Raw genomic sequence first — 11,359 nt, forward strand, 5'->3', positions numbered from 1 at the left:
AGTAAGATCATAATTCATAAAAAAAATCTTTTGTTTTAAATTTATTATAATGAAACACAATTCATATGATATGATATTTATATAATATTATTTACCATTTTAAGAAAATAAATTTTAAATCACAATTGAAATTGGAAATGGTTTTAGAAATTCGGGTGACATCTATAATCTGTATAGGTATAATTATACGGGTTATGGGTGTTACAAGTTCAATACCCAACAAACTAAAAACAACAATATCCATCATACGTAACTTACAAATACTCAACAAAAATTTCAACAAAATTACATATTTCTAATTATATAATCACTCCACATAGCTTGTGCAATTTCATCTCTCTTAGTAGCCCATTCTCTAGCTTCTTCTCTCTCTTCTCGTTGTGTAAGCATTGATGTTATCGAATAAGGCTCAGATTCCTCATACAATCCTTCATTAATTATATCATTAGGATCAACTCCCATTATATGATTATGAATGATAGCATAAGCCAAGACTATGTCTATTTGTGTTTGAAAATCCCAAAATGGTCCAACATCTAACACACAAAAATGTTACTTTAAAATTCCAAACACTCGCTCAACAGTTGTTCGCAATAATGAATGGCGAAGATTAAAAAGTTCATTTGCATTTTCTGGACAATGATTACTGAACTCTTTTAAATGATATTGAACACCATGATATGGAGAGATAATTCCATTTCAGATGCCATATCCAGCATCAGCAAGATAATATTTACCTATAATTTAACAAAATTTTATTATTATTTATTATATTATAAATTGAAATTAATTAATTTTTATTATTAAAGATAATTATTACCTTCTGGAATACTAAATCCTCTTGGGCGTGTAAGTACATCAGTTAAAATACGAGAATCATGCGCACTGCCTTCCTAACCAGCTAGAACATATGAAAATTTCAGGTCAAAAGTAATGGCAGCTAATACATTCTGTGTCGTTCCCCCTTTACGATTAAGAAATCTTACTTGAATGATAAGTGGAACAGATGCACGAATGAGTTCCATCTAATGCACCCACACAATCTTTAAAATATGGGTAAAACCTTGAATTGTTTATTATTTCAGGAGGAGTTGACTCATCAGATAACCTAATAGCTAATTTATATAACTTCATAATAGCCTTCAGTACAATCCTAAAGTAACGGTGAATTGTCTCAATTGATCTATAATATTTTGATCCAATCACTCAAAATCTTATATTTTGACCAATTATATGTAAAAATATGTTAACTTTCTCCTTAACATTCACCGATCTTGTCGACTGTTACAAATTGTTCCTAATATGGATGTCACACAAATTAAAGAACGCAAGTGATTGCAGTCGTATTATGTCGATACAATTCTGATCACTGTATATAAAATATTATTGATGTAATTTTCTCTTTCATCATCTCGATTCACATGACATTGACGCCTTATTTGCTTTATAGATTTTATTATGTGAATCCAAAGAGCCCAAAAGTCAATGCTGAAGCAACAACTCCCACTATTGTTTTATGAATAGAATTATGTTCCATCTATAAAGAAATTATCGTAATAATTTGAACTGTAAAATAAATACTAATCACTAAATTATGGACAATCTACATTCATTGTAACATCCCAAGCATCGGGTCAATGACTAAAATGTAAGATAAAGAATGAGGTAAAAGTAGGAGATTAGTTAAGTTTTTGGTTAAATTTCGAAATGGAAATGGAAAAATCAGTTGAATTTGTAGAGTTGTATCGATATTGGTTGATGAAGGTATCGATATTGAATTGGTAGTATCGGTACCAAGAGTATAATATCGATACCATTTCCAAGATACTTTTACAGAATGTCACAATGGTATCGGTATCGAAAGGGGGTATCGATACCATATAAGGAAAGCATTGATACTGTAATGGGAGTACCAATACTATTGAGCACAAAATGAAGTGTTTCCCTGTTAATGTGTGTTACATAAAAATAAAGTATGAAATCGAGAATGAGAGTGTCGAATTAGGAGGCAACATTCGAAATATTGGTAGATGCATTTGTGATGTTGGACAAGAACAATGATGTCTATGTTAGCAAGAATGAGATGGTTCAAGCTATCAATGAATATGGGGACCATTCCTCTGGACCAATAGCCACCAAAATTTGCATTATATAATAACATGCTTCGTTGATTGTTATCGTTTAATGTTTCCTTTAATGGGTATAGCATGCTTTGAACCTATATGGATTAGTCTAACTTGGCTATTCTAATGGTGAAGTCTGGTGAGCTATACAAGAGTTTATGTGCGCTTTTATTTGTACACTCTATTATTTTTGTCAACAATATATTGCTGCAACAAAAAACATTTACTCTTTTGGGTTTAAGTATTCTACCAATGCAACCTTCAGGCTCAAGTGGGAATTAAAGCGGTTAAAATTGTTAATAGGCTTGATTGTACTATAATTTTTACCAACATTAACCTGAATATTACCTCTCTATTTTACTATTATCTTATTACATAAACAACCTAGTGATTTTAGGCAGTAATGAAACCATTTTCTGGTGAGTTTAGTAACATGAATTTTTGTACTATCACATTTTGTTAAAAAAATTATATACATAAAAAGAAGCTCCAAATTATGGTATACAACAATAACTATAATTATATTATTATGTAGTATTGTAAGAGCTTATTACAATATATGATTGAGTTTGGAAATTTATTCATTTTAAAATTGTTTCTATATTTGGTCCAAGTTCTGAAACATTTAGCACCTTAATGTGCATTTAGATATGAAATGGTGCTTGTTAGTAAGTTCCCATGATGTTATATTTGTGTTTGTTATAGACATGCTTCTAATTCAAGATATTGACATGTATATCTACAGCTTACTAACTTTAAATTGTGAGAGTTTGGGTGTTTGTTATTATTATTTTTTGGGTGGGAGCTGTTATCCTAAGTTTAGGGAAGCATTATCAGCTCCAACTTGCTGGTGTTAACTTCACTTATAACTGATTATGATTCATTCAAACTATGACCTGTTGTCTTTTCCTCCCTTCACCTACTATCTTTTTTAGTTTCTCCTTTTCGGGTTTAGTTCACTATGTGATATGTGCTGTCAACCAATACCTTTCACTAGTCTCAACAACCACTGTATTTAACTAACACATTTATCCTAATCACTTTAAACCCCTTGATAGCTATGTTCATGGTAAACACCAAACATTACATGTGTCTTAATGTTTTAAATGAGGTTTTGCATCTTTATTTGTACATCTCCATATATAAAGCCTTTTATTCCCCCCTAACAAAGCTGCTGAACAATTGAATGGTTTGCTAGTTGCTAGCTAAGGGTTATTCGTTTGCGTTGGCTTTGTCTCTTTCATATTACCATTTTTATTTGAGTTAGTTTGCTTAGTTTAAATATGGGGGATGACCGTTGAATGCCAATCTGTTAATTGAACTTATTAATTTTTCATACAAAATTGTTGTATATTTTTAAATATTGAGAATTGTATCTTGTATGTATCTAAAATATTTCAACCTATCATTCGATAAATGATTCTTCAGCTGCTAGTACCCAATTTTCCCAAATCAATCTCACAAGATAGCAGAAACAATGAACCCATTGACATAGCAAAATAATCAACCAAAATGAATACCTATTTCCCCAAATGAACTGAGAAATAAACTACTCAATCAACCCACAAACTTAAAACCAAATCAACGAAAAAACAATTCAAACAGTGAGGGAGAGACTTACCTCTTAGAAAGGTTTTTCGATGCACCGCCGATAGACTTTACCAACATGAAGAAGAGCAAGTTCGGTCTTTGATTTCTGCTTCGTCGGTGAAAATGGAAATAGAAGTCAAGGAAGATGAAACAAGAAAAGGAGGTCAATGAAGATAAAAAGGGAGAAGATGAAAAGAGAGATACCTGAGAAGACGACTGCCCGCCTCACTGGTTAGAAGGAGGCCATTGGATCGATTAATTTTACGGTGTAGAACAAGGGACGAGAGAACGAATTGTTTTCGGTGTGGAGCAAGGGAGTTGGAAAACAACTTACCCTTTTCCAAAGGGTAAGTTATTTTACCGTTTTTCTTTAAGTTCTTCGTTGACCGTAAAATGTTTTACGTCTTGTTTTATGGGAACCACATACAGGAAAACGGACGGACCCCAAGTTTCAAAATCCTATACTAAGAGACTATTTGTTTATTTCAAAATGATTAAGCGCTGAATGATTAAAATATTGAATGATTCAGAGACTCTGAATAAATTAGCTTTGAATGTGACATGCTGTTTGATAATAGCTCTGAATCATTCAGAATGTACTTTTGTGCTAAATCATTCAGCACTGTTTTGTTAAATCAGTCAGCACTGAATCATTCAGAGGTGCGAAATAAACGCGCTGAATGCTGAACGGTTTAACATTCAGCGTTGAATGGTTTCATTAAGAGACAAACAAACATCCACTAAATCTATATAATCTTGAAAACCAACAAAAAAAACCCAAACTAAAATTTTGAAAAATAAACTAAATATATTCTCAAAAGTATAAATTTATTAATTAAACAAAGAAAGAAATAAAAAAAATAAAAAGAAGTTTACACATCATCAACATAAATGTGGCCCAGAAGATGAACTTCAAAAGGCCATTCGTCTCAGAAAGGAAAACCCTCCGCTGCCACCTGATTTTATCATTAGTTTTTTTTTACAACATAAAACAAAGCTTTTATTTCAGAAATTCGATTCAAGGTTTGTATCATAGGATTTTGGGGATTTAAAAAGGAAATTAAAGGAAATGGAACCTGAAGCATGATGGCATCGCATATATCGGCGACCTTATCGAAGGATTTGGAGGAGAGGGCTTCGTTGAGAACACTAAAATTCATATCTGCTTCTTCGCTGGTTTTGCTCTAGAAATTTTCTGGCTTCTACAAATACCTTCTATGTTTTCTGTTCTATATAAATTTAAGGTAATGTGTCGTTGTTCTAAACAGATTTTAAAGATCTACTACTAATACACGTTTAGAGTTTAGAAGCCCAATAATTTGGTGTTTTTTCCTAATAGGAGAGCCCGAAAATTTTAAAATAAAGCAGAAACACTTTTATTTTAAGATTTACGATATTTTATACGGTGCATAAAACTCATCACGTCAAAGTAAAAAAATATTAATAAAAATATTTTTTATTTAAATTTTCATCTCGATGTGATAAATTTTAATAAAAAAATATTTTATTCGAACACGTCACTTCTAAGTGACGAATGACGAGTTTGAATAAAAAATATTTTTTGTAACTCCTCATATCGACGTAAAGAGTTTCATAAACACTATAAAAAATATCATATATCCCAAAATAAACTTTTACTTACTCTATTTTTCAAGTAATTTACCTGTGTGCCCTATTAGGCCCAAAAAAAACAATAATCTTCCAACTAAATCATTATATATTGATTCTTGTGGGCCTTAGTGAATCAAAGTCATATCCATATCTTTTGTTAAATCTCCGGGCTTAATTTTTTTTATATTTTAATTTGATAATTAATTTTCTGTTATTTTTAATGTTATTTTCTATTCTAATTATAAAAAATAATCAATCAGTTTATCTTGAATTTTATTTTAAAATATGAAGTCCGAACTTATATTATGTAAGTATAAATTACATGGATGACCACTTAAACCTAGAGGATTCTAATATAATTATGTTAATTTTTTTCAACCATATCACTTAATAATTCAAACGATTTCAATTAAGTTACATACGTTAATATTTGACGGATGAGATAAGATGTAGATTAAAAGAATTGTTATACATTTTGTCTTCATTACTTACACATTCTATCAATTTATTAAATTAGAATTAGAATCAAATTAGAATCAAATTAATAGGATTTATAAGTAATGAAGACTAAATATATAATTAGTATATAAATTATTTTAATTATCACATCAACTACTCCATCAAATATTAATGGTAAGTTCATTTATATATAATTAAATTATCTCATTAAAAAATTAATAGATCATTGATTAGAATAGAATCCTCTCATAATTATATTTTATTAAATTCCACGTCAAACCCTATAGCATAGTTTCTATTGTATTAGTAATTTTACCAAAATATAGTTTCTATTTTGGGCTTTTTTTAAATTATATCTATAAAAGGCCCGTTAAGTTACGTCGGTCAATGTCAATGCTAATAAAAAGAAAAGGTAAAGTATAGTAATGGTTATTGAATTTTTCTAAAGTTTTCATTTAAGTGTCTCAACTTTTAAAACTTGCAATACAATCCTCTAACATTTAGTTCGTTTGCAATATGGTCTCAGACGTAACCGGTTGTTTGACGCCGTTAAACTGTCGTTAGTACATTTACAATATGGTCACTTAACTTTTCAGGCGCTTGCATTTAGATCCCCAACTATTAAAACTTGTAACACAGTCCTCAATTTCATTATAAACCCCAAATTCCAAAATAATTCAATTATATTTTAAACCCTAAATTCTAAAATACTTTGATTTAGGGTTTAGAATGTAATTAAAGTATTTTGGAATTCGGGGTATAGAATGTAATTGAAATGTTTTGGAATTTTGAATATGAATTTGCTATTTGACAGTGTTTACTTTAATATAAATTTGAGGTTTGTTGCATGCACATCCAACGGTTTCTGCACTTTGAACATGAAAAGTGCACCTATCACGTTTATTGCATAAACTGTTGAAGTAAAAGTAACAAGGCCAATTTATCTTGTTCGTAGCTGGCACACTTTGGTATGGCAATCCAATAGGTTTGGATGGAACTTGAGCATGCACATCCAACGGCCGCGAAAATAGTAAAGAGTTTTAGTTCATAGGATTACAACATAAAGCCAAATAATAACTAAAATAAACCAAGAATATCAATTAATAACTCATTCAAAAGGAGGACTTAATAAATAAAGGGAAAGAGGTTCGGTCATAGTCACTCCAAAAGCTAAGGCGTCAAATGGGTTGTTTAAGATAGAAATTAGATGTCAAATACAACATTACCAGGTGCAAATGCATTAATGGCCTACCCTTTTAACATATAATTGCTTCTAATGCTCCATGTTTAATGTTCCTCAATAGCCAAACATGATGAGAATCTAAAGCAGATAATGAAACTAAAATCATAGGACCCCATAATTCTTGTAAATTCATGGCATGTCAGCAATAAAAGACATTATAAAACATAGAGGACATTGTGACAAACATATATATGCCAGAAATGAAAGTGTAAATGTGCAATGATCGGACAACATATCAAGTAACTGCTCCAAATATACTACCCTGTCATGATGCCTTTCGAGTTGTGTGCATGCATAATTGTCTTTTAAAGCTATAATTCAATACAGATTCAATTGTAAAATTTCCAAAACATGTAAAAAATCCAATTTGTTCACGATATATCAGTCCTATAATCAACATGAACTTATTAATAAGAATACGAGCTCACAGAACACCGAAAACCACAGGTAGGATCAATACAATTCCCAATAAAGTAGTACCAGCAGTCTCTGAGATTGAGCCTAGCGATTTCACTATGTCGATACTCACAACCAATTCCCCGATTAAAAAAAAAACAAATAAGAAGATAAAAAAATTTAGCCTATGACCCTCTTTCATTTCTATTCTGATGGACTAAATATCTTTCATAAGGAGTACTAAAAGTTTTTATTAAGAAGAAAGAAAGAAAATTAGATGCTTTTGGTTCAAAACTAACACTGGATATCAGATCTTTGACATGTAGTTCTAGAAAAATAAAAAAATCAACAAAAACAACACACGATGCGATATGAAAATGGGAAAGTGCGAAAGAGGAAAAGCTTACTTTCGGATAACCCAAAAGAGAAAATAAATACCTTCTTGCAAGTGAGGGGAGAGGCTAAGAAATAAATGCAATCGGTGTTGCGTTCCAACAATTCTTCCTCCATTTTTTCTTTGTAAATAAAAAGTTGAAAGACAGTGCACTACTTGGGTTTACAATTTTACATGCCGGAAAACTGAAGAACAAAAATCAATCGAGAGTGCATGTTAGCGAAAGAGACTGAGAGGTGAAGGCGTTGTTTGGGATTTCATTATATTTGATCATCTGTTGGAAAATCTTTATCCACAAGGATTAAACGAAGAAATTATTATATGTCATTTATACAAAATAATTCCAGCTTTTTTGGTGACTTTCAATAATGATACTTAGTTTATCTTAGTAGTATTTGTCAACTCTGCATTTCTATCCCCATTTTTTTCTCACAAGCATTTCATCGAACATCTATGCTTCACCTGAGATGACATGTATCTAACATTACACCTTGAATCGTTGATGGTCCCGATAGTCCCTTGGTCGGGTCTTCTCTCTATGGACCCTTATTCAAGTCAACACCTCCACAGAATTCAAAGTTAGATTAGAATTTCCCATGCATCCCCGACTGAAAAGTTACGCTGAAATGAGAAGAGAGAAACGAAAAAGGAAATTTGAGATTGAAAAGGAATTTGGGGTTTATAATAAAATTGAGGACTATATTGCAAGTTTTAAAAGTTAGGGGACCTAAATGCAAACGCCTGAAAAATTCAATGACCATATTGTAAACGTACTAATGGTAGTGTAACTGTGTCAAACGACAGGTTACGTCAGGGACCATATTACAAACAGACTAAATGTTGGAGGATTGTGTTGCAAGTTTTAAAAGTTAGACGACCTAAATGAAAGCTTTAGAAAAGTTCAGTGACATTACTATACTTTACCCAAAAATAAAAAGCGGGAAACCTATTAAACAAAATAAGAATTTAAAGAAAAAGAGAAATTCAGTTGGTATGAACATTTTACTTCTTCCCATTCATAACCCGATGATCCGTTTGGTTGCACAATAGAGGTATCATCTTATGAGCTACCCCGCTTACTTCGCTGCTCCTATTTTGGCGTCGTCTGATTCTGCTGACTTCAACTCTGGTAGCTGGATTCTGCTCGATATCCCTATTGCTACCGCCGACACCATATTGTTTCTCCCCCAGGTTCACCGAGAGATGATCTACTAAATGACTTATACATCCTTCCTAAAGACTAGGAAATCTTCCACCTCCACCCCCTTCAACAACGGCTACAATGAGGGAATCAATGGCGAATTCACTGACCTTAGTTTAGGTTGGTACGTTTTTACCCTGAATCTAAATTTTTATCAATTAATTATTTATTTCATTAATTGTATTCATCCTAAAAAAAAATTGTGCTCATTTCGAAAAAAAATTATATTATTAACATATGTGTGTTCATCTCAAAAATATTTTTAAATTTGCCACTACTCATGTAAAATATCATAAGGAACATCAGATATAATTGACCAATGTTTTGCAATAACTCTCACCCTCATATAAAATTTTATGGAACAATCAAAACACCAACACGAAATATATTACAATAGTACAACCTTTCAGTTGAGTTCGGTGTCTGACATGGACTTACATTAAATGCAATTATTTTCACCTGTGATGTTGGAAGTTGTACAGTTGAGTTTCGTATTATAGGATATGAAGATAAAATATGAAAGCTTAAGGATTTGGGAAGGATGCACTTGGAGAAAAAAAGGGAAATGGTGAGTCGAAGAAAAAGAAGAGGGGAGGTGAGAATCGGTCAAAATGATCTCCCGTGATCAAATAATGTCCAAAAAGTTATAATAACGTGTAACGTTAGCATTTCGTTACTTCAATAACAATTGTTAATGATTGAGTGACCAATTTGTTATAAATCAATAATATTAGTGATCAGTTTATTACTTTTAAAATATCGATGAGAAAAATGAAAATTTATTCAAACATTAGTAATCATTTATATAATTTACCCCAAAAAATTAGTTTGAATAGGCATCAACCAAGCTGAAAAGACTATTCTCAATACAAAATGTAACTATATATATAGAACATTGAAATCCTTTAATTGATAAAAAAATATTTATTATTTGTGATAAAAATATGTATTATCTTAGTTTTCCTCATTATAAATATTTTTAACAAGAAGTTTGCTTTCATTACAATGTAATTTATCCTAATTTTTTTACTAACCTTTAAATTGAAACAAATTTACTTGACACAAACATTTAACACATTTAACTCAAACTTATTACTTAATTTGAACTTAAGAGAATCGAGTTTTTTATATAAAAAATTAAATTTGGGTCAAGTTAGGTATTATTAAAGTATAAAGTCGTGTGAGATTCAAGTTTAGAGTGAAAATATTTGATCAAACTCAAAAATAATAAAAATAATTATTTTTTTTGGTGCAATGTATGATTTATAGAATATCATAAACAGAGAAATATTAGTACACGCATCATTAAAAACTTCCCTAACATAAATGGAGGAAAATAGTACCCATACTAATACTAAAACAACACAAGAAAACAAAACAATAAACTCAAGTAGGACGGTCCTGTAACAATGTATGAATCCAATAAGGCGGAATGGGGTGATAAAAAACTCTCCAGAGTATCAATCCGAGCACTTTTCGTCGTCACGTTAGTCACCTTATTTCCCTCGCGGCTAATATGCTGAATTATTATAGTCCAATTACGGTTCTGGATTTCATCTAAATGTCATTTCAAGAAATATGACCTAGTAAAGTCATCCTTCAAAACTCAGATTGCCTCAAAGCTATCAATTTCAAAAACAAATTTGTCGACAACCTATCTCCCAAGCATAAAATAAAGCAAGATAATCCCCCCAAAGTTCGACATCCAACATTGAACAAGTACCAATAAACTTCGAATAACCAAATCGTAATCCGTCCTCATCACGTAGGAACCGTGTCATCCACCGACCAGATCTTCTCATCCCGTAGGAGTCGCGTCACCTTTAGATAGCCAGACTTCCTCATCATGTAGGAACCGTGTTATCTCCATTGTCCCTAAAGATGGTCAGTTGTCCTCATCAAGTAGGAACCGTGTTGTCGGAACTGTCTTTCAGTTGGGCCCGGAATTGGGCTTTGACTTGAATAATTAGGTTAGAGTCGCCACCGATCACTTTAAAAATATTTAGGTAGATCGGACACCATCTTACCTTATATGTGTTTTACATAAATGTGTCGGGTTCGGGAGTCAGTTACAGTCAAGGAAGGATTAACACCCCTGTACTGCCCTTTCGGTATCAATTAATTTGTTGGTTGCCTTAATTGCAAAAATTAAAAATTTAAATTTAAATTTAAAAACCCGATTCGAAGTACTTACCTTTGATCGAATGTACCTTAAAAAGTCAAAATGTCATATAGGAAATAATAAAGGAATATTAAATAAATCAAAAGGGGAAAATAAAATAAAAATAAAAATAAATACTAAATAAAAGAGGGTGAAACGGTTCTAAAAAAAGTTTTAAAAA

General features: G+C 31.4%; 1 long non-coding RNA gene across 1 annotated transcript; it reads right to left on the reverse strand.

The window, feature by feature from the left end:
- Positions 1–306: 306 nt before the first annotated feature.
- Positions 307–4,087, reverse strand: LOC120163498. The gene is made up of 3 exons (XR_005519662.1): positions 3,918–4,087; positions 3,745–3,819; positions 307–428 (listed from the first exon to the last, which is right to left on the reverse strand). It is a non-coding gene; the product is annotated as an uncharacterized LOC120163498 (long non-coding RNA).
- Positions 4,088–11,359: the final 7,272 nt, after the last annotated feature.

Source organism: Hibiscus syriacus, unplaced genomic scaffold (genome assembly GCF_006381635.1).
Source record: "Hibiscus syriacus cultivar Baekdansim isolate YM2019G1 unplaced genomic scaffold, ASM638163v2 tig00111458_pilon, whole genome shotgun sequence".
NCBI lineage: Eukaryota > Viridiplantae > Streptophyta > Magnoliopsida > Malvales > Malvaceae > Hibiscus > Hibiscus syriacus.